Genomic DNA, 20,158 nt, shown 5'->3' on the forward strand with positions numbered 1-20,158 from the left:
AGAAGTATATGCAACAAGGTGCATGAATTCCATGCCACCATAGACTTCTACTCCCCTGATGTAGTGATCCTTACAGAAACATGGTTAAAACCACACATTACTAATGAGCAAATCCTCCCTACTGGTTACAATATACTAAGAGTAGACCGACTAAACAAAAAAGGAGGTGGTATAGCTATAATATTTAAGCAGCATCTAGACATCCAGATCTTAAAGTTAGCAGCTCCCCAAATAGGTAAGGAAGAAATAATATATACCAACCTTAAAATAAACCAGAATAAAACCCTAAACATAATAGGTTGCTACTTCCCACCTGGCCACAACATCCCTCCACTTGAAAACGTCCTCAGCTGGACTACCCACCACCTACCCCAAAAAACTTTAATTCTAGGAGACTTCAACACTGACTGGCAATCATGCTCTAGCAACCACCCAACCCATCATGTAAATCTTCATGGCTTCACCCAACTAGTCCAGTCACCTACTAGGATAAATAACTCCAACAAACACACTACCCTTGATTGGATACTAGTCAGTAAGAGCCCTCAGTCATATATAGCAGGCTGCTTATCTGACAGCCTCAGTGATCACTTCCCAACCTTCTTACTAAGAAAACACCTTTATAAAGCAAAACCCATCATCTACCATCAAATACGCAAAAAAAAAATAACTTCAACCCTCTCTCATTCAGCTCATCCCTAAAAGACTGTAACTGGCAACCTCTAAAATACCTCAAACTAGATGATGCAGTTGACTACTTTAATAAAACATTCCTAAGCATCCTTAATTACCACGCCCCCATAAGACGTTCCCGAACTAGAGCCCAACAATCCCCATGGCTACAAAAAAACACAAAGTCTGAAATGAAAAACAGGGATAAAGCGTGGGACAACTGGCGCAAAACCAAAACCCCCTCTACTAGGCAAAAATTCCTAGAACTACGCAATAGAACCAAAAAGCTTATAAAACAGGACAAAATCCAATACTACCAGTCTGCCCTTACCTCCACCCAACATAACCCCAAACAATTCTGGTCCTCAATAAACTCCATCCTCCACCCAGGTAAAGTAAGTACACCCACTTCTAACTTAACTCACTTCTCCGAAAATATTGCTACCTCTTTCAACAATCATTTCACACAAACCATACTATCACTAGCTAGACAACACAACTCCCCCATAAATCCACACCATCAACTAGAAATATAATCTCCCAACTAGCTTCTCTTTCTCTCCTGTTCCTACCTCCAAAATAAAACGACTACTAACTAAACTTAAAACCACCAGATTAGCAGCAGACAACCTCCCAAGTGAATACATTCAACTTACAGCTGACGCTCTAGCCTACCCCGTATCACTCTTGATTAACAGATCTCTGTCAGAAAGTTATGTTCCTACACTATGGAAAGTCTCTCACATAATTCCCCTACACAAAGGAGGTCCCTCCACAGATCTAACCAATTACCGCCCCATAGCTATTCTCTCGCCACTCTCCAAAATACTAGAGAGATGCATTTATTCTCAAGTCTCAGATCACCTCCTTGCTAACAACCTCCTCTCCAACACACAACATGGTTTCCGACCTAACCATAGCACCACCACAGCCTTACTCTCTTTCTCTAACACTATCCTACAAAATAAAAATGCAGGTCATCTCTCCTCAGCTACCTTCCTAGACCTCTTTGAAGCTTTCAACATGGTCCCACATAAACAACTCATCTTTCTTCTCAGTAACCTATCCTTCTCTCAACCAGTCATCAACTGGTTTCAGAGTTACCTATCTGACTGCCAACAAGCAGTTGTTTGGTAGGACAACCTATCCCCCCAACGTCCAGTCTCCATAGGAGTTCCCCAAGGGTCCATCCTGGGACCCCTACTCTTCTCTATTTTCACCAATAATCTAGCCTCAGCCACAACACATGGCACACTCATACAATACGCAGATGACTCAACCATCATCTGCACAGCCCACTCCCTACCAGAACTGCAAAAAGTCACACAGGAAGCATTTTCTTCTATTGAAACTTGGTTATCCGATACTCAACCCAAATAAAACAAAATTACTAATCTTCCAACCCACCAAACTTACCCTAGACAGCTCTCACTTTAACATCACAGCAAAAGACAACACCGCCATCCATCCTACAGAACACACCAAATTACTAGGAGTAGAAATAGACAATAAACTGAACTTTGACATTCACATTTCCATGATCATTAAAAAAGTGCAGAAAAAAATAGGAGCATTATATAGACATCAGCAACTACTTACCAAAGCAGCTAAAATTTCGGTAGCAAATTCTCATCTTATCTCTACCCTACTCTACGCCTCTCCGATATTTACTAACCTTAGACAATGCAATCGAAATAAGCTCAAAACCTGCTACAACAAAATCTCCAAATTCGCCACAGGGGTTCCTACCGTACTCACCACTGTCTCTCACTAGCAGAACTGGACTGGCTAGAGCTCCCCCACCTCCTTCAATGGTACCAACTCACAGTCGCCCACAAACTAATAAACCAACCACTAAAAGTCCCATCCCTCCAGAATCTACTCCAACCCTACATAACCAAGAGACTACTAAGATCCAGCCACAAAAACCTCCTACAGGTCACAAGAGCCATTAACTCTGCTGGAGAAGCATTATTCTCCTGCACTATAGCCAAACTCTGGAACTCCCTCCCATCCTCAGTTACCTCTGTAACTTCTTCCACCCACTTTAAATCCTTACTAAATTCACACTTCAAAACTTGCCAGATATGCCCTTGTAACCCCCCCCAATACCATCCATTCCCCCCACCCACTACCTCTCTCAGCCCCCTGTCAACAACTTATTCTTAGCAAGCTTGGCTACTCATATTCCCAGCTACCTACCACATAAAACTAACTTGTTGTAGCAACAACTGCTAATAGCTGTTATGTACCTCAAAAACAGATTGTATCAGTTGTTCACTGATGAATCTTAACTACATTTGTAACCATGTTTAGTATATGTCACCATATTTTAAAATTGTACTATGTTCTACAGCTGTTTTACATCTGTTTTCTTCTTGTTTTGCGTCCTTAACTGGACTAATGTCTATATTTAAATGTTATGTTTTTTAACTGTATAATGCAAATAATACTTGATGTGGAGCTTTTCTGCTCAGGCCTCCGCTGAAAATGGACCTGTGTCCAGTCGGACTCTCCCGGTCAACGAATGTAAATAAATAAATAATTTACATCAAGAGCTTATAGAGTTGTTTAATAAACATGGATTCGAATTCTTAGGAATCATGGTTAAAGAGAATCAAATGAATATTGATGTTTTAAAATTAGAAACAGGACATTTAATTACTAAGATTAGAACTGATTTGTTATTCATTGTGTAGTATATGGAATATGAGCATGTGTTTAATAAAGAGAATATTAACACTAAAAAGATTAAGTTAAGGAAAAATAAAAAAAATGGCTAGGGGCAAGTTGGATTATGAAACAGGGAAGATGTTTCCCATGAAAAGAAATTTGAAACTTGTAGTTGGAGATAGTTCTTCTCTAGGGCAAACTAGGAGTGACCCACGCCATCACTCCCACCCCCACCCTCACAAGATTATGCCTTCAGTAACAAAGAGCTGTTTATGAATGTGGAAAATTTAGATTATGGAAATGACCATGGTGAAAATCATAATGGCATTAATTTGGATGACTCTTTAGAATTTCCACCTCTGCGCAGGTCAGAGAGGTTAGCCAGCAGGACTCACTTTCTTCCAGAGCCACACAGAGAGTATCACAATTCACATGTGGGGGGATTTCAAGAGAGGGGAGATTGGAGGATACAGAGGTCAATGGAGGCAAGTTTGTCAAGTTAACATTACTTCCTTGCCTGTAATTACTCAAAGGCACAATTTTACTATTTATAACTACAGTTCCTTTAAGGTGACTAATGATTTTTTTTCTTTATGTGAAGGAGGCTTTACATTTGTCCCTACTCCAACACACAACCTAGCTGATAGTTTGAGTTCAAACTATTTATTAGGAAAATTAACTTTACAACACCAGCAGGTTGAACAGGAGAGAAGCCATTTAAGACAAGGTGGGTATTCTGATTATTTAAACCTACAGAACAAAAGTACAGCTATTTCTAGAACACCCCATCTTACATTTTTTTTTCAAATGTATGTGAACAAGATATTTATACATTTTATAGTGAGAGCAAAATGAAGAACAAGAAGTTCAACCTTACTAAGGATGAAGATAACTTGTTAGAAAACCTTAAAAGGGGCCATCTTGTTAGATTTATAAAACCTGACAAGGATGGGAGGGTGATATTTGTCAACCACAAATACAAGGAGGAGATGTTAGAATTGTTGAATAACAAAGAGGATTATGAAAAGATCTCCATTAATGAAGTTAACACCTCATATAGAAATATAGATTACTTTCTTGAAGACGAACCATTGCAGCATGGTGTGGGCCTTAATACATACACGTTTTTAAGGTATCAGCATCCAAAAATGCCTGTGTTTTTTTGGCATTCAAAAATTGCATAAAAATTTAGCTCAACCACCATTTAGGCCAATTGTGGCAGCAGCAGGTGCCAAAACTCACCCTTTTGCTTTATTTGTAGATAAAGCACTAAAACCATTTCAAAAGACCCCAAGTCACATTATTAGAGATTTCTAGGATTTCTTGGGAAGAATTAAACTTGAGTATTGGGGTAAGGACCTAACAATTTTAATCATCGATGTGGTAGACCTTTTTTCCAGTATACCCCAAAAAGAGGGTTTAGACATGTTTGAAGCATTGTTAAATTTGGAATTTTTGGACCCTGGAAAAATCAGATGCATTATAGACTGTATGGAAATTTCCTTGCTAACAATTATGTGTGGTTTGAGGGTAATATCTTTAGACAGAGAAAAGGGATGGCAACGGGGGTAGCTTGTGCCCCCATTTTTGCAAACCTCATTATGCTTACATGGGAAAGGAGTTTGTGATGCACTCCCCATTCCAAGAACATATAAAACTATATTTGAAGTTCCTGGATGACAAAGCTGAATGTTACAGCAAGTTTGAAACATTAGGTGGAGGAACTATATTACATTAAAATTATATAAAATATGATATAGTACTTAAAAAAATAAATAAGCGAGTAAAACACAACAGTTTTACAGACATTCTCTAAGCAAAATAATGCCATCCAGGGTGTGTGTTAATGTGTAATTAATGCACTTCCAGGGGTATAGAGGCCCTCTCCTGCAGCATCAGGCCTCATAACACCCCTGGGCAGGTGTTAGTTACACATTAACACACACCCTGTCAGGCATTATTGCTTGCATAAACTATGCTGATAAGCTGTTAGATTTGACATAAAGATGGAAATCAGATCATTAATAAAAAATAACATAATTGTCTTCTCTGTCACTCATTCTCTTCCCTAGGATAGACTACCTAGAAAAAGCTACCAGCTTTAATTTAAAAAGTATAATCAGCTCTAAATATATTCAGGTATATTTTATTACAGCTGCTACCTGAGATTATGCAGTATTGTAGGATACTGCTCAAGAAAATTGTGTGTCATGGAGCAGGGCTTGTACATAGTAGAATGTCAGACCAAATATCTCTTTGCAATTCAAAAAACATAGTACACAATGAGGTAAAACCTTGTATGTAAATTTACTGCACTGTCCAGCCACAGTAGTCAATGTGCAGTGAACAAATGCTAATGATGCCCCCTCCTTGATTCTGGAAGATTCAAATACACAACACCATTGTTTGCTGACTAGTTCCAATGGAGTAACCTAAGAGATTCCAGCTGTATACAGTCCAATGATGTTGCACTTGTTAATGCTTCAGTCTCCCCTTCCTGTTTATATACTACTCAGCATACTGAACTCATTAACATATCAGCACTGTTTACACACACACACACACACACACACACACACACACACACACACACACACACACACACACACACACACACACACACACTTTCACACAATACTGAAAAGCTTATTGTTAACAAAGATCCTGAAGCATCCTTGCTCCACAGCCAAACTTGGCTCACCCTCCACACCAAGAAGCTGCTAAGCTCCTCCCAGGGTATCTCTCATAATACTAGATGCCTTTACCACCCTGTTAAGGTAGTACCTCTAGCTTCACTGTGAAGCCTGTTGGCTGTGAAATCTTTATGAATCACGGTCAGGTATGATGGTAGAGCACAAAGCACCTGGAAAAATGTGTTGTGTTGTCAAGCAACACACCTTTGTACAGCAGCTGTTGTGCTGCAGAGTACGTCAGGAATTAATTGGCACTAGACTGCATAGTACAACACTATGCACTATGACCTCCAGTGTACAATTCCTAAACAATAGAGGTTTTCTTTACTCAACCATAAAGTGTGGTGATTCATTCTTCTGAATTATAATCCTGAGTACTGCTCAGTTTACTGGAGGTGCTCAGAGATTGCACTGCTGCTCTGTGAGCAACTCAGCTGTGCATTGTGAAGCACTGACACAGTTTTCTACCCATAGTCATAGAAAAGTTGCTTTTTTAGTCTTACAGCAAAACCTGGTCCATCTAGCCCATTTCCCACTAGTTAGTACGGTATATACCAGCCATAACGGACAGACAGTTTTCCACCATTTCTCCAGCCAGTCTGACTGACATGGGCATCATGAGGTAATATTTCAATTGCCTCGTGTACACTGAAAACCAGTTACTCTTAAAACAAACAAATACAACATTTGAGAGATTTATCTATACTATGACTTTGGAATCAATTCTCTCACATAACAACAAACCAGATATCAAATAGGTTGTCAGCATGCACACTTCGCCTCTTGCACATTACAAGCTGACAACACATAAACCCACATATGTGAAGGTAATTGTTAGAAGCCTACCTAAAGATCAGAGACCTCCCAAGTGCAAACCTACTGCACACACTGCAGACCCAACAGATTCCACCACACATAATAATACACACAACAGTGCCTCATCCAATAACCCCTAAGGCAAAACACCTCAAAACCAAATGTCCTGGTCATAGGCAACTCCACAGTAAGACACACAGATGTCCCCTTCACCAAGCTGGACAAGAAGAAGGTCACGGTCAGGTGCCAGGTTCCATCAGATCATACACACACTCAAGTTTCTTAACAACAAGTATTGTTATGACTCTGTCATAGTCCATGCTGGAGTGAATGACTTCAGATGTACCTCACTGGACTATATGAAGAGAGACATGACTGAGCTCTCAGATTATGTGTCCCAGGCAGATATATCGCTATTTCTAAGCAGCATTCTACATTCAACCAGGATGATGCCTCAATATAAACAAAAAATGATTGACTTCAACAACTGGCTTAGCTTTTGGTGTAAATCCAGGGGGGAATCCAGTATCTGTCAGCCTGGGAAGATATGGTCGACAGACTACTCTGTTTTGCTAGAGATGGTCTTCACCTGTTGCTTCTTGGCTTTCGGTTACTGACAAAGGTATTTGCCCCCCCCCCCATAGTGCCTTTTTAGGCAATGTCCTAACAACAAAATTCCTAACGTAACAAAATCCACTACAGACAAACCTCAGGGTTATACTGCCTAATACTAGGAGTCTAAATTGGAAACTGCACTCACTGGAAGCACTCCTTACCTTGGAAGATGCCAATGTCTGTGCAGTCACTAAAACGTGGCTCAAGGCCGCAGAGAGCACCCTAGACATGCAAGACTACAATGCCTTCCACACGTTCAAACCTCAAAATGAGAATGAAAGAACCAAAGGCAGAGGTGCATAAATCTTCATTTATGACAAATGCACCTCAAGACTGGTCAGACAGTATGACTTCTTAGAGCTACTCCAAGTCCAACTATCTATAGGTAAAACCCCCTTCCATATCATTGTTAGCTATAAGTCCCCCACCATGAACCACTCTGTCTACTTGGACCTACTTAAGTCACTCACTATATAGCCGGACACCTTGATCATGGGTGATTTCAACTATCCTTCCATTGACTGGGAGTCATATATGAGCACAAACATGCTTGCTCTAAGGTTCCTGGATTTTGTTAATGCAAATGCTCTGGAACAGATAGTCTGCACCCCCACGAGGGGCTCGAATGTCCTAGACTTAGTACTCACCAACATAAGAGGTCTCTGCACTACCCTCTGTGTGTTGCCCTCCTTGGTAAGGTCTGATTATAAATCAGTCTTGTTCAAAGTAACAGTCATACCTGAACCTCCCTCAAGAGCAGAACAGAATCTTAATATAGTCTGTGACATTAACAGGACATGTTGGAGAGACAGACATGTCTCCCAGAGATTGCCACTCCTCTGGAACGAACTCCCAATTCATGTAAAACAGAGCTTCTCAATGACTCTGTTTAAGTGTAACTTAGACAACTGGATGGGAGACCATAAATTTAACCCAGGGCATCACCTACATTCCTTTTGGATAACACCAGTCAGTGCTGATCATAGACTCGTGCTGCAAATATAGACCATACAACTTGGTCAATAAGGGAGCAAGGGTATAACATAACTAGGCTTATAAAGGCCTTAGCCCAGTAACCTCCTATGACCCTATGAACCTATAACCTAAACAGTACTCAGAGTGCTTTTACACTTGTCTACAGTATGTTTATGAATACCAGGTATAATGTGTAACAAAGTGATATCTACACACTTCTGGTTACACTGCACATTATGAATTGCCTCTCTATTTTTTCCTAGTTTTTATAGAAACTACTTCCTGGCAATGCTCCTGCTCCATTCCTGGTTAATCTATGAATGTGAGAACAATAATAACCCAGAATATACATCACACATAATACACCTCTTTAAATCCTGTTGCAATGCCTGACCTTCTGATGTATATTTATTTTAAATGATCTATTGAACTATTAATATGCCTATAAAACAACAGAGTTGGTAAACTTCTACTCTTGTTACTAACCTACTAATCCCTATTTCTAATAACCACCACTCTAACATCATGTATCAGTGTAATACTGTATGATGCCTCATATACTCAGCATCATATTTACCCCCCCACACACACACACACACATATGTATATATATATATATATGTTTAACTTCTGCAACCCTACTGCATAATGTATGCATACTACTCTGTCAAAACTTTGTATCTGATCATTACTGCATGATTTCTTTTACCCCTAATCAATATATTCTTGAAATATTCTCATGCACAGGATAATGAATGTATGTTTTTTTCTCTTTGCTAGAGCTTTTCTTCCAGGTCCTCCTTTGAAAAGAGGCTTGTCACCTACTTGGACTATCCTGGTCAGCAAAAGAAAATTGTAAGTAAGTAATAAAAATCATTAGGCTTTTCTGAGAGTCTGTGACAGAAATTTAATCAGTGTTGCACTTCCTTCTGCGACTTTGGAATTGTCAATACACTATATCCTGTGCTAGAAAATAACAATATAATCAACAAAGCATTTCAGGCAACTGTGTCTGACAAAAATCTTTCAAAATTCAAACATTGTTACAAAGTAGGTTTCAAATAGTTCAGTTAATGAAAGTGTTCCACCTCATAATCCTGAAAATCAAAACACTAAAACACAAATGCATGAATGCAAATTCCTGAAAACTAGATTTATTATAGCAATAACCCACGCCTGGGTGTGGGTAATGCTAAATTTACCCACGGTTGGCGTGGTTTGGTCCCGAGGCTTAGCCCGAGGGACCAAACAAAGCCAACCGTGGGTAAATTTAGCATTACCACCAGAAGTGGTTATTGCTATTATATATGACATTATTTAAGAAAGAAACTATTACTTTTCTTAAATAATGGCATATATAATGCCTGTTTACTGCCCTTCCGCAGATGTCTTGGCATCCATGGCAGTTCTGATGTACTGCGCGCCTGCGCGGTACATCAGAGTTGAGCAAAAGCAACGGAGAAAGCAAGATCTCCATTGCTTTTTAGTGTCTCGCTATGTTAAATGAGTTTAACATAGCGAGACAGTTTTAAAATAAACAGCGGACATCTCCGTTGCTTATTTTAAAACTGTCTCGCTATGTTAAACTCATTTAACATAGCGAGACTAAAAAGCAACGGAGATCTTGCTTTCTCCGTTGTTTTAACACTACCTCGCTATGTTAAATGGGTTTAACATGGCGAGACAGCTTTAAAATAAGCAACGGAGATCTCCGTTGCTTATTTTAAAGCTGTCTCGCTATGTTAAACCCATTTAACATAGCGAGACAGTGTTTAAAAAAAAAGAGTTATACTAATGGAAAAAAGTCCGGGCGACCGGACCTTTTTCCATTAGTATAACTCGATTTACAACGGGCACGCTGGCCAATCAGCGTGCACGTTTTGGGGGGATCATGGTATAATAATTTATTTTACATTTGTTGACTGGGGTTGTCTGACTGAGCTAAGTATCCCTTTTTCAGAGGAGGCCCAGAGAGGAAAGCTCCACAAGTTCTACAGATTATAATTTACAAAAATAAGTAAACAATCAACAACTGGTTTCCAGAAAATATCCAAAGCAACATATACCTAAAAACAAGGATTTACTACAGTAAATTAATCATTATGTCTATCAGAATTAGAATCCTACATCATTCAGAAGGACTAAAAATAGTTTTGTCACCAGATGTAAAATCTTACATTATGCAGATAAGAATTATGTAATGTGCTTAGGATAGAGAAGTTAATGTGAGACGAGGTCTAGAGAGTTAGAGAAAGTTACATAGGTTAGGAGCAGATAGAGGTGTGCAGTTAGGGTTGATAAGCTGTTTAAGGGGGTGGGTACAGAGGCAGGTCCATTGGCTTAACAGGTATTCTTTCGTGGTTAGCCTGAATTGACTAAGTTGCTGGAGTGACCTGATCTCTAGTGGGAGTTTGTTCCATGCCTTGGAAAGATTATAGCTATAGAGAATACATCCTTTCTTAGTTTTAGGTTTGTGGATTTGAGGCAGATCTAGTTTAGAGCTCTGGAGGGATCTAGCAGGTGAATAGTGGGAGATGACAGATGATAGGGTAGGACAGTAAGAAGGCTGATAAAGGATGGAGTGGATGATGTGGAGTTGAGGGAGAAGAAGCTGGTGAGGTAGTTCAAGCCAGTTAAGGTGTCTGAGTGAGAGACAGTGATGTGACTTTATTTATTTATTTATTTATTTCAGTTTGATTACCGGGGAGGTCCACTGGGCTTTGGGGCTCATTTTCAGTGGAGGCCCAGGGAGAAAAGCTCCACAAAAACAACAAACAATATTGATTACAAAAGAGTTCAGACAAAATATAATAATAGATGAAACAGGATTTTACAAACAGCCTACAATAGAAAAATCTAGTGGCAAAATAGTAAAATTAACATTTTTAGTTAGGTTTCAGCACAGAAAGAAAAAATGAGGTAAATATTTTAGGTTAGAGAAAGCAGGAGGTAATAACTTGAGCTAGGAATATAGGGGAGAAAAGGACTTTTAAGTATGATGTGCTAAAAATGTGGCTATCTTGTTGTAGGTAGATTCAAGTTTGGCAAGGAGTGTGGGGTGGAGGCAAGTAAGAATTTGAGAGCCATAAAATAGTCTGGGTAGGAGGTAGACATAAGAGACAGTTACTTTAGCTTCACTGGTGAGAAACTTTTGTTGCGGTAGAGGAGCCCTAGTTTCTGATGAGTTTTCTTGATACAGTTCTTAATGTGTAGATCGAATTTAAGTTGGTTGTCAGTGATGACACCAAGGAGTTTAATGCTAGTTTCCACCTCGATGTGTGTGTTATCGAGGGACAGGATTGTGAAAGTGGATTTAATGTGGTTGTAGTTTTTAGGAAGAAAAAGCAGTAGCTTAGTTTTTTTGGGGGGTTAAGTATAAACTGGTTATCAGAGAGCCAGTGTTCTACTGATTTAAAGGAAGTCTGTGTTGTAGAAATGAGTTCTGAGGGAGAGTCAACAATAGTAATGACAGTAGAGTCATCAGCATATTGGACCAGTGATGACTGAGGACAGGAAGAATAAAGAAGATTAGTGAAGATGTTGAAAAGTAGTGGACCAAGGATGGAACCCTGAGAGACACCCATTTTAACTGGGGGAGGAGGGGAGAGTGTGGACTGCCACTTCAATGCTTGAGATCTGTCAGTGAGGTAGCTGGAAAACCACGCAACAGTAGATGACCAAAACACGAAAACTCAAATCCTAAATGACTGAAAAACATCATTATTGAACAGCAGTACAATGTTAAAAGAAATTTAATACAGGGTGAAATCTCCAGGTACTTCAAACAGTATGATCAACTTTGTCTTCACAACCCTCTGATGAATTATTTTGTAAGTGACATCATCTTGGAGTACAATCGATCTCCAAAAACATTTCTGTTTAATATTATTCCATGGTGCTGCAGCCTTGGAATAAGAATATATTTTTTCTGTCCTTTTCCTGGTCACTATGCCTACAACCATCTAATTTTTGCCACTGTCCTTTGTTCTCCAAACATGGGGAAACAGCAATCCATGGAGCAGCTATCACACAAGCAGCCATGAGAGGTGTTTCTGTTTTGGTCTAACCTCATCCTTGGTTGCTGATGCGGGCACCTCTGTCACCAGTTGGGCATTCTGTGCCCTCCTCCTGACATATATGTGCTCCCACACCCTGTGAGGATACCATCACTGGTTTGGGGCTAGAAACCCACATCCCCTGTTTCTATGGTCACTGGTTATGTGCAAGTTGCCATTTGCATCATGGAAGTTAGTCAGTCCATTGGTACCATCAACACCCTTCTTCAAGGATGGGAAAACTGGCATTAGTTAATCCCTCTCACTCTCCATTGTCTAGCTGTTACAGATCCTGAGTTACTACTTGATTTTGGGTAATCTGGGTCATAGTTGGCACTTTATTCCTCTATATCATGCAGCCAGACTGGAATACGAACAATTAATGTGTTCAATCACACATTTCTACTGTGGTGCCTAGAGTGCCATGTGCATCTTCCCCATCAGTCATGCCTCTTATATGAGGCAGTGTTTGAAATGAAAACTGTCATGAAATACTATTCCTTGGAAATATCAGTATAAAGACAGCATGAAGGGCATCCACAGACTACAATGGATGCACCACAGTGCATGGGTGAGGCCTAGTCTAATAAAGTCTATGCATATATCCCACACTCCCCCTCCAGTAATATCAACAAGGGATGCTGCAGAATTATGTCAGCAGATCATTAATAAAGCTTTTTATTAAGAAACAGCCCACATGACACTGGTATGATGGGGTGTAAAATGTACCTGGAAAATGGTGGATATCCACATTAACTATTTTCTTCCCTTGGATTCTGTAGTGTCTGTTAGAGATAAATACTTACATGCTGTCACACAGAGTTCCCTCTTACCAGTGGTCCAAGACAGCAAAGTAGTTATTTTGCTAAGCATGCAGACAGCATTTTTTATTCACAAAGCATTCTGTTCCCGTTCCTTTTTTATCTCATTAGTCCTTCCCACCAAGGCCACCAGTCTGTCAGTTCACCTTTCTAACTCATTTCATTGCCAGATTGACTTTAGCTACACTGAAAGAGCAGGGCCAAGGTGAGCAATCCTTCCCAGGGCAATCAGATTTTTCCTGTCTTAGCTCTTATCTTCAAGCCCCAAAATATAACATCATTAATGTGAACAAGGCCATAGACCATCTGCTAGTGTTTATCCTTGGTGTGGCAGAGTTGAAGGCCTTGGCCTCCTTTGGAGGATGTAGCCACAGCCAAAAGTCCATTCAACTCCCAGGACAACCAAGCTGCTCAGAATGCCACTTCTTCCTACCCTCCAGACAACCCTGGACAAGACTGGATCTGCTACTTAAATCCAGGTTACCATGGTGCAGCATGGACTCCATCCCTTTGTGTGTCATACAGCCACCTATTTCATTACTTCTCTTAAAAGTCAGCAATAACATTTTACTAACATTTGTTAATCTTTAATTCTATGCACCATTTTGAATAAGTTTAAAACAACAAAATACACTGTTTATGAGCTGATATTAGGTGTGCATGAACCTATGTTTTAAAACTGCTTTCATTTAATGAGGAAAAGAGTAAAGTCTAACAATGACAATCTTCTATTGTAATTACTACACAACTATCAAACACAAATCCCCTGAATCTGGATAAAGTAACCAACGATAAAAGTATAATGTCCCAAAAAAGCCACCAACTCATTAGAATACACACGACAAAACAACACTTTAATAAAAAATAGTAAAAATATATAAAACAAGTGAGCACTTTCACAGAGTCATCTCTGCTTCCTCAGACATACTACAGTAACTGCTGCTCTTGTTTAAATAATGATAAATCTGTGTCAAATCCAATCAGTTGACAGTATCTTGAAATAAAAATTAAAAAGACACACTATATAAACAATCAAATCATAAAAATAGTGGACTAAAAATGTATGTAAAAAACTGTAAATGCTTGCTCTATAAAGTTAAGAGTGGCAGGGCTTTGTGTCTCTTAGGAGTCACGTCTTATGATTAGAGCATTGCATCATATAGGCAAAACTGTTCTAGAAAATCTGTCTCTTAAAGGTTTCTCAGTCATCACAATCAGTTACACTTCATAGCCAGCACATCCATACCCTTCAATATACCAAGTTTTAAGTTCTGAAGGTTCCTTGCACCATATATCAAAAATAAACCCACCTTGCCATCCTTCAAGTGTGCCTTAAAATCTTACTTCATGCTTTTTTTCTGTTTACCCATCTTTCTCTAGCTCAATACAGAGCACCATAATACACACTAAAGACTATTATCATAATGGACTCGCTAAATCTAAACCCATCTGAGCTACACAATATAGTTACCCAGCTTCAAGCCTTGCTAAGTCTAACTATTCTTATGGCTGAAGACTAAAGCCGTCTGTTATACCATCTGTACATGGCAGATAACGTATCCTACTCCTAATTGTGAGCCGTTTCGTTCCTCCATTAAAATGTAAACAGACAGCCTGTGCATCTGTATATAACTGGTCAAACAACTTTTGCTGTGACTGTTTTTAATAAGTAGTTTATTTATTTATCTTTTATATATCTGGGTCATACTTCTCTTGTTTTATAGTATTTATAGATTGTGGCTGAAAAAATTGACCCATCTGGACCAGTCCACATACATAAATGAATAAATAAAATTACTAATGCCATTATTATTATAATTATTATTATTATTATTATTATTATTATTATTATTATTATTATTATTATTATTATTATTATGGACAGACATAGATCAGTCCAGTTACACACATTACATAAATAAATGAATAAATAAAATTACCAGTATAATAATAATAATAATAATAATAATAATAATAATAATAATAATAATAATAATTATTATTATTATTATTATTATTACTAACATTATTAGTTCCTCAGTGGGAAAAAATGTCAGCCTTTCATTATGGTCAAGATAGATTATTGCATCACCTGCCTCCTCCCTAGCATGTATCCTAATACAGATTTCAGCAAGCAGCAACAATTATACATTGCAATATGCCTGCAATCAAAAGTGGCCGAACTCCATCAAGAATTTTATCAAAAACAGCTTCCTCCTCTGATATGGTCCATTCATCTGCTGTCAGTATTAAAAACTGCATATGGCTCTGTTTCGCATGTAAGACAAGTGAGCATGTTTTCCCTGTTGTATTGTGATGTAAGAAGTGAATGTAACTACTTGCTTGGTGTTAGGAGATTCTCACAATAATCAGCACCATATCACTTTCACAGTGTAATAAAATGCACATTTCTCTGAAAGAGGACTGTCCATCGTGGCAATGTAATAAACAATATCAAAGCTTTTCTGTCTTCACCAATATCTTATTTTTATTTTAATATTAGCAATATATGTTGATGTAGTGAATGGGTAGTTTTAAGTGACACTTCTGTATAAACTACTCCGCTAAAACTTTTCACTGAAAAGTTTAACAAGTGGAAATCTTCACCCCATCCTTAGTCTCTTTAACAAAATCAATCAAAATCAGTCAATCAAATCTAATTTCATACTCCCACGATATAAGAGTGTTCCCATAAAGCACGTTATGTGACTATTATGCAGTGGTATAACATTCAATAAGTCTTCATGACATTTAACTGCTCATGACTGTTTTGCATATTATTAGCAAACTTTAACAATCAGCTAAAACATCATCCTTTAGTATTTTATGACATGCAGATATTGCAGCTCTCTCTTCTGGTTAGAATCTGTAACTCAGTTAAACTTCTAAGTGAATTCAAAATCAAAAATGGGGAGTGGGAGCCAAGTTATCATCATCATTAAAAACAGTAAAAAGCAGACTTCTGAAAAATAAGCTGTACCTGTTCTCAAAGCAATGAAATGTTCTACATCTCATGGATTCGTACTGCTTTGTCTTGTGGCTGGTGTAAGCAAAAAAAAAAAAAAAAAATCACACTTGATGATGACACCCTCCTGTACTACACATAACAGATTTGAAATAATGTTATTAGTGCTGTATACTGATAGCATTAGACTTCAAAAGCAACATAAATTTTCACTTTAATTGCAAACAGCATTCAGTTGACTGTATCCAGTTTGTTAAAGTCTCTCCTGCTCTGTTAAATTTAGTGCAAATTCAAAACGATAAGCTGCGTGAGGATGTAGTCAGCCATATTAAAATAAGGAGCATTCACACTTTTATGATCTAACATATACTTGCTCTGAGCTCCATAAAAACATAACAAGTTCTGTTTAAAAACAAATAACTAAAAGTAAAATGCATCAAAAGAAAGTACATCAAATAACAAGTTAGCTTTTATTTTAAAGTCTCTTTTACATACCTTATCCAATTTTAACAATAAACTCTACTGACAGCACAGATCATAACCGCGTGTGTGTGTGTGTGTGTGTGTGTGTGTGTGTGTGCGCGTGCGTGTGGAAGTGCATATATATGTGTGTGTCTATGTAAGTTAAGCAGTCACAGCTTCAGAGCTTAGTGCAGTACTTGCAGAAAACAAAAATGGGATTTCTCTATTCTCCCATAATGTGTAACCTCAGGGTGTGAATAGTTATCTAAATTGGATGTAGGGATGCAGAGAGCTTGTCTTCTTGTAAAAACATGGATGCTCTTGGTAGTGAAGCTCTCCACTGTGTATTAGTTTTATGTGCCACTTTGTTATTTTTCATTGTTTAAATAGTGTTTCATTCAGGACACTATTCTTGAATTCAGTATTTTTCTGGATACTGCTGTTTTAGGTATTTTCAGCTTCAGTGCTTTTTGTAGTCTGTATTGTAATATTTAGAGAAGTATGCTTTAGTCTTATGTTGGCAAATACAAAGCCTGGATAAAGTGAAAGATATGTTATTTATTTGCACTTCTGCCGCAACAGGGCTTGACTTCCTGTCATGTTCTTTGTAGTATCCTATTTTAAATGTAACATAATGTAGAAGTGAGGACTGTCTGGATTTATGATGGAAGGGCCTAAATAAAAATAGTTAAATGCAAAGCTTGCCGGAGAGTTACAGTATTTAATGCTGCCTATGTGAAATTTCAGCTGCAAGAAGAGCACAGTGTTATAACTAGATATTTTAACTGCTATATAAAAGACTCAAACCAAAGGTTAAAGGGGTTGCACAGACAAACCACTTCATAAAAGCAATGATAAAGTCCCAGAAAAGCTAAAGTCTTCAATGTGTAATACTTTAAACCTCCTGTAGTGGAGGTCCATGAGATACTGTATATGCAAATAAACACTAAAAGACATTCCAAAATTTCAACTACATGGCTTCTGAATGCCCATGACTTTTTACTTTTGTTTTTAAGTCTTTGTCCAAGGCCTATAATACAGCTTCTATGGGACCTGACAGTATCCCTGGCTGTGCTCTACATGAACTACAGAGTGAACTGGCACCTCACCTGTGTGCCCTGTTCAATCACAGCCTCACCTCAGGCTTTGTCCCTTCCGAATGGTGCACTGCTACAGTCATCCCTCTCCACAAAGGAGGAGCGACTACAGACCCCGGGAACTATCGCCCCATTAGCCTGATGAGTCTGATATGCAAAGCTATGTAATGCATCATCATGGACCTAATAAATAAGGATATAGGGAATCTCCAAACTCTGGATCCTACACAGTTTGGTTTTGTGAAGGGTAGATCATGCCTGCTCAACTTGATTGATTTCTTTGAGTCAGTCACCAGAGCTGTGGATGAAGGTAAGGTGGTTCATACAGCCTACCTTGATCTGGCCAAGGCCTTTGATACCATTCCCCACTCAGGAATCACAGAAAAACTTACTAAGCAAGGCATCAACCTCTGTATCATTAGGTGGGTTGCAAACTGGCTCACAGATAGAACCCATAGTGTGAAAGTAGCAAACTCCAAGTCAGACTGCCGACCAGTCACGTGTGGAGTCCCACAGGGTTTGGTCCTGGGTCCTCTCCTGTTTGGTATCTACTTCTCTGAAGTCCAGGCCAACACAAAGGGACTCTGGCTGACAAAGTTTGCAGATGATTGCAAGTTGGTAGATATTATTAACTCCCCAGGTGATACTGACATCCCACAGAAAGACCTCAATGAGTCCAATGACTGGTGTCAGAACCATGGCCTTAAGCTCAGTGCAAAAAAATGTGCCTTCATCTCCCTTGGGAAAAACCCGGTTCCCTTGAATTACCACATTGATGGTAGTCCATTGAACACAGAAGGCGTTATAAGAGATCTGAGAACACAGTTTGACAGCAACCTCTCTTTTGACCACCACATTGCCACTGTGGTCAGAAAGTCCTTCTATGTGGCACATCTCATTACTAAGGGTTTTGCATCCAGGAAGAAAGAGGTCATTGTCTCCCTCTACTCTTCCCTCATTAGGCCAATCATCGAGTACAATGCCCTATTTGGCATGTACATCACTAGACACCAGCAACAACTGGAGAGGCTGCAAAAGTACCTCACAAAGAGGATCCTAGGCCTTAAACACTTGTCCTATATGGACAGACTTCTCTGTCTCATATTGCCTACTTAAAGGCGATCTCTGCTTGACTTAGAAAGCCATGTCTGACCCAGCTCTGTTAGAAATGCTACATCTAAAGAAATCCCAATCCCTCCACACCACATGCTCCAGAGACCTCAACCTCATTACCACAATCAAAAGAACATGCTGGAAGGACAGGTTCATAACCCAGAGACTGCCCATGCTATGGAATAGACTTCCCATACATGTCAAGCAGATCATCTCACTGGCCCTCTTCAAGAGAAATCTTGATGAGTGGGTAGGAAATAGAAAATTCACCCCGGGGATCACTTCAGTGGCTCTACTCAACAGAGGCACTAGGGACTAAGGTTGGGTGGCACAATGCCAGTATAATCCTATGGGCTAGGCTTGAAAAGGTTCCAGGGCCATTAGCCTAGTACACACCTATGAACCTATTGGTTCTGGGCATTGGACAATGTCATGGGCATTCAGAAGCCATCTAGATGAAACATTGCTATATCCTTAAATAGTTATTTGCTTATAGCACAAAGGTCTACTAGATAATATAACTGTTAAAAGAAGCCATAATGATTTGATGCTTAGATAATCCAAAGCATCTTCTCCCACTGATTCAGCTTTACTTTACATTCACAGAAGGAGTCAGCATGTATTCAAGATCATCCAAATTGTGCTTAAATAGGGCCAACGAGGGGTTTTGTTAAACATGAATAGGAAGCTTGTTCCAAAGGTGGGCAACCTCTGTGAGACAAATCTGTCTGTCCCGCAAGTTTTGTTGATTTCTCTATAAAAGTCATGTACTGTACTTTAAATATTTTATATCTTTATATATATGTCATCTACTGTATTTAACACAATGTATTTTTACTTTATGGTAATGTGGAACTTTTCTCCCCGGGGCTCCACTGAAAATGGGTTCTTGCTCAGTTAGACTTTCCCAGTCAACAAATATCAAATAAATAAATGTTACATACCAGGTTTAGGTCCTTTGAGTAAGTGACCCGTGTGCCATTTGACTTGTGAATGTGCAGCATTTCCATCAAAGCTGGATCAGAGATTGCTCTATATGCAGTCTGTATGACAGAGTAAAGTGACAATGATTTCAGTCTGTCCGCATATGACAGATCTTGAAGACCCTGAATTTTCTTCATAAGGAACCTTTGTGGTCTCTCCAATTGCTGCAGGTGTTTGGAAAGGAACATACCAAAGGGAGCATTGTACTCTATTATCA

Source organism: Protopterus annectens, chromosome 14.part0 (genome assembly GCF_019279795.1).
Source record: "Protopterus annectens isolate FY-2018-M chromosome 14.part0, PAN1.0, whole genome shotgun sequence".
NCBI lineage: Eukaryota > Metazoa > Chordata > Ceratodontiformes > Protopteridae > Protopterus > Protopterus annectens.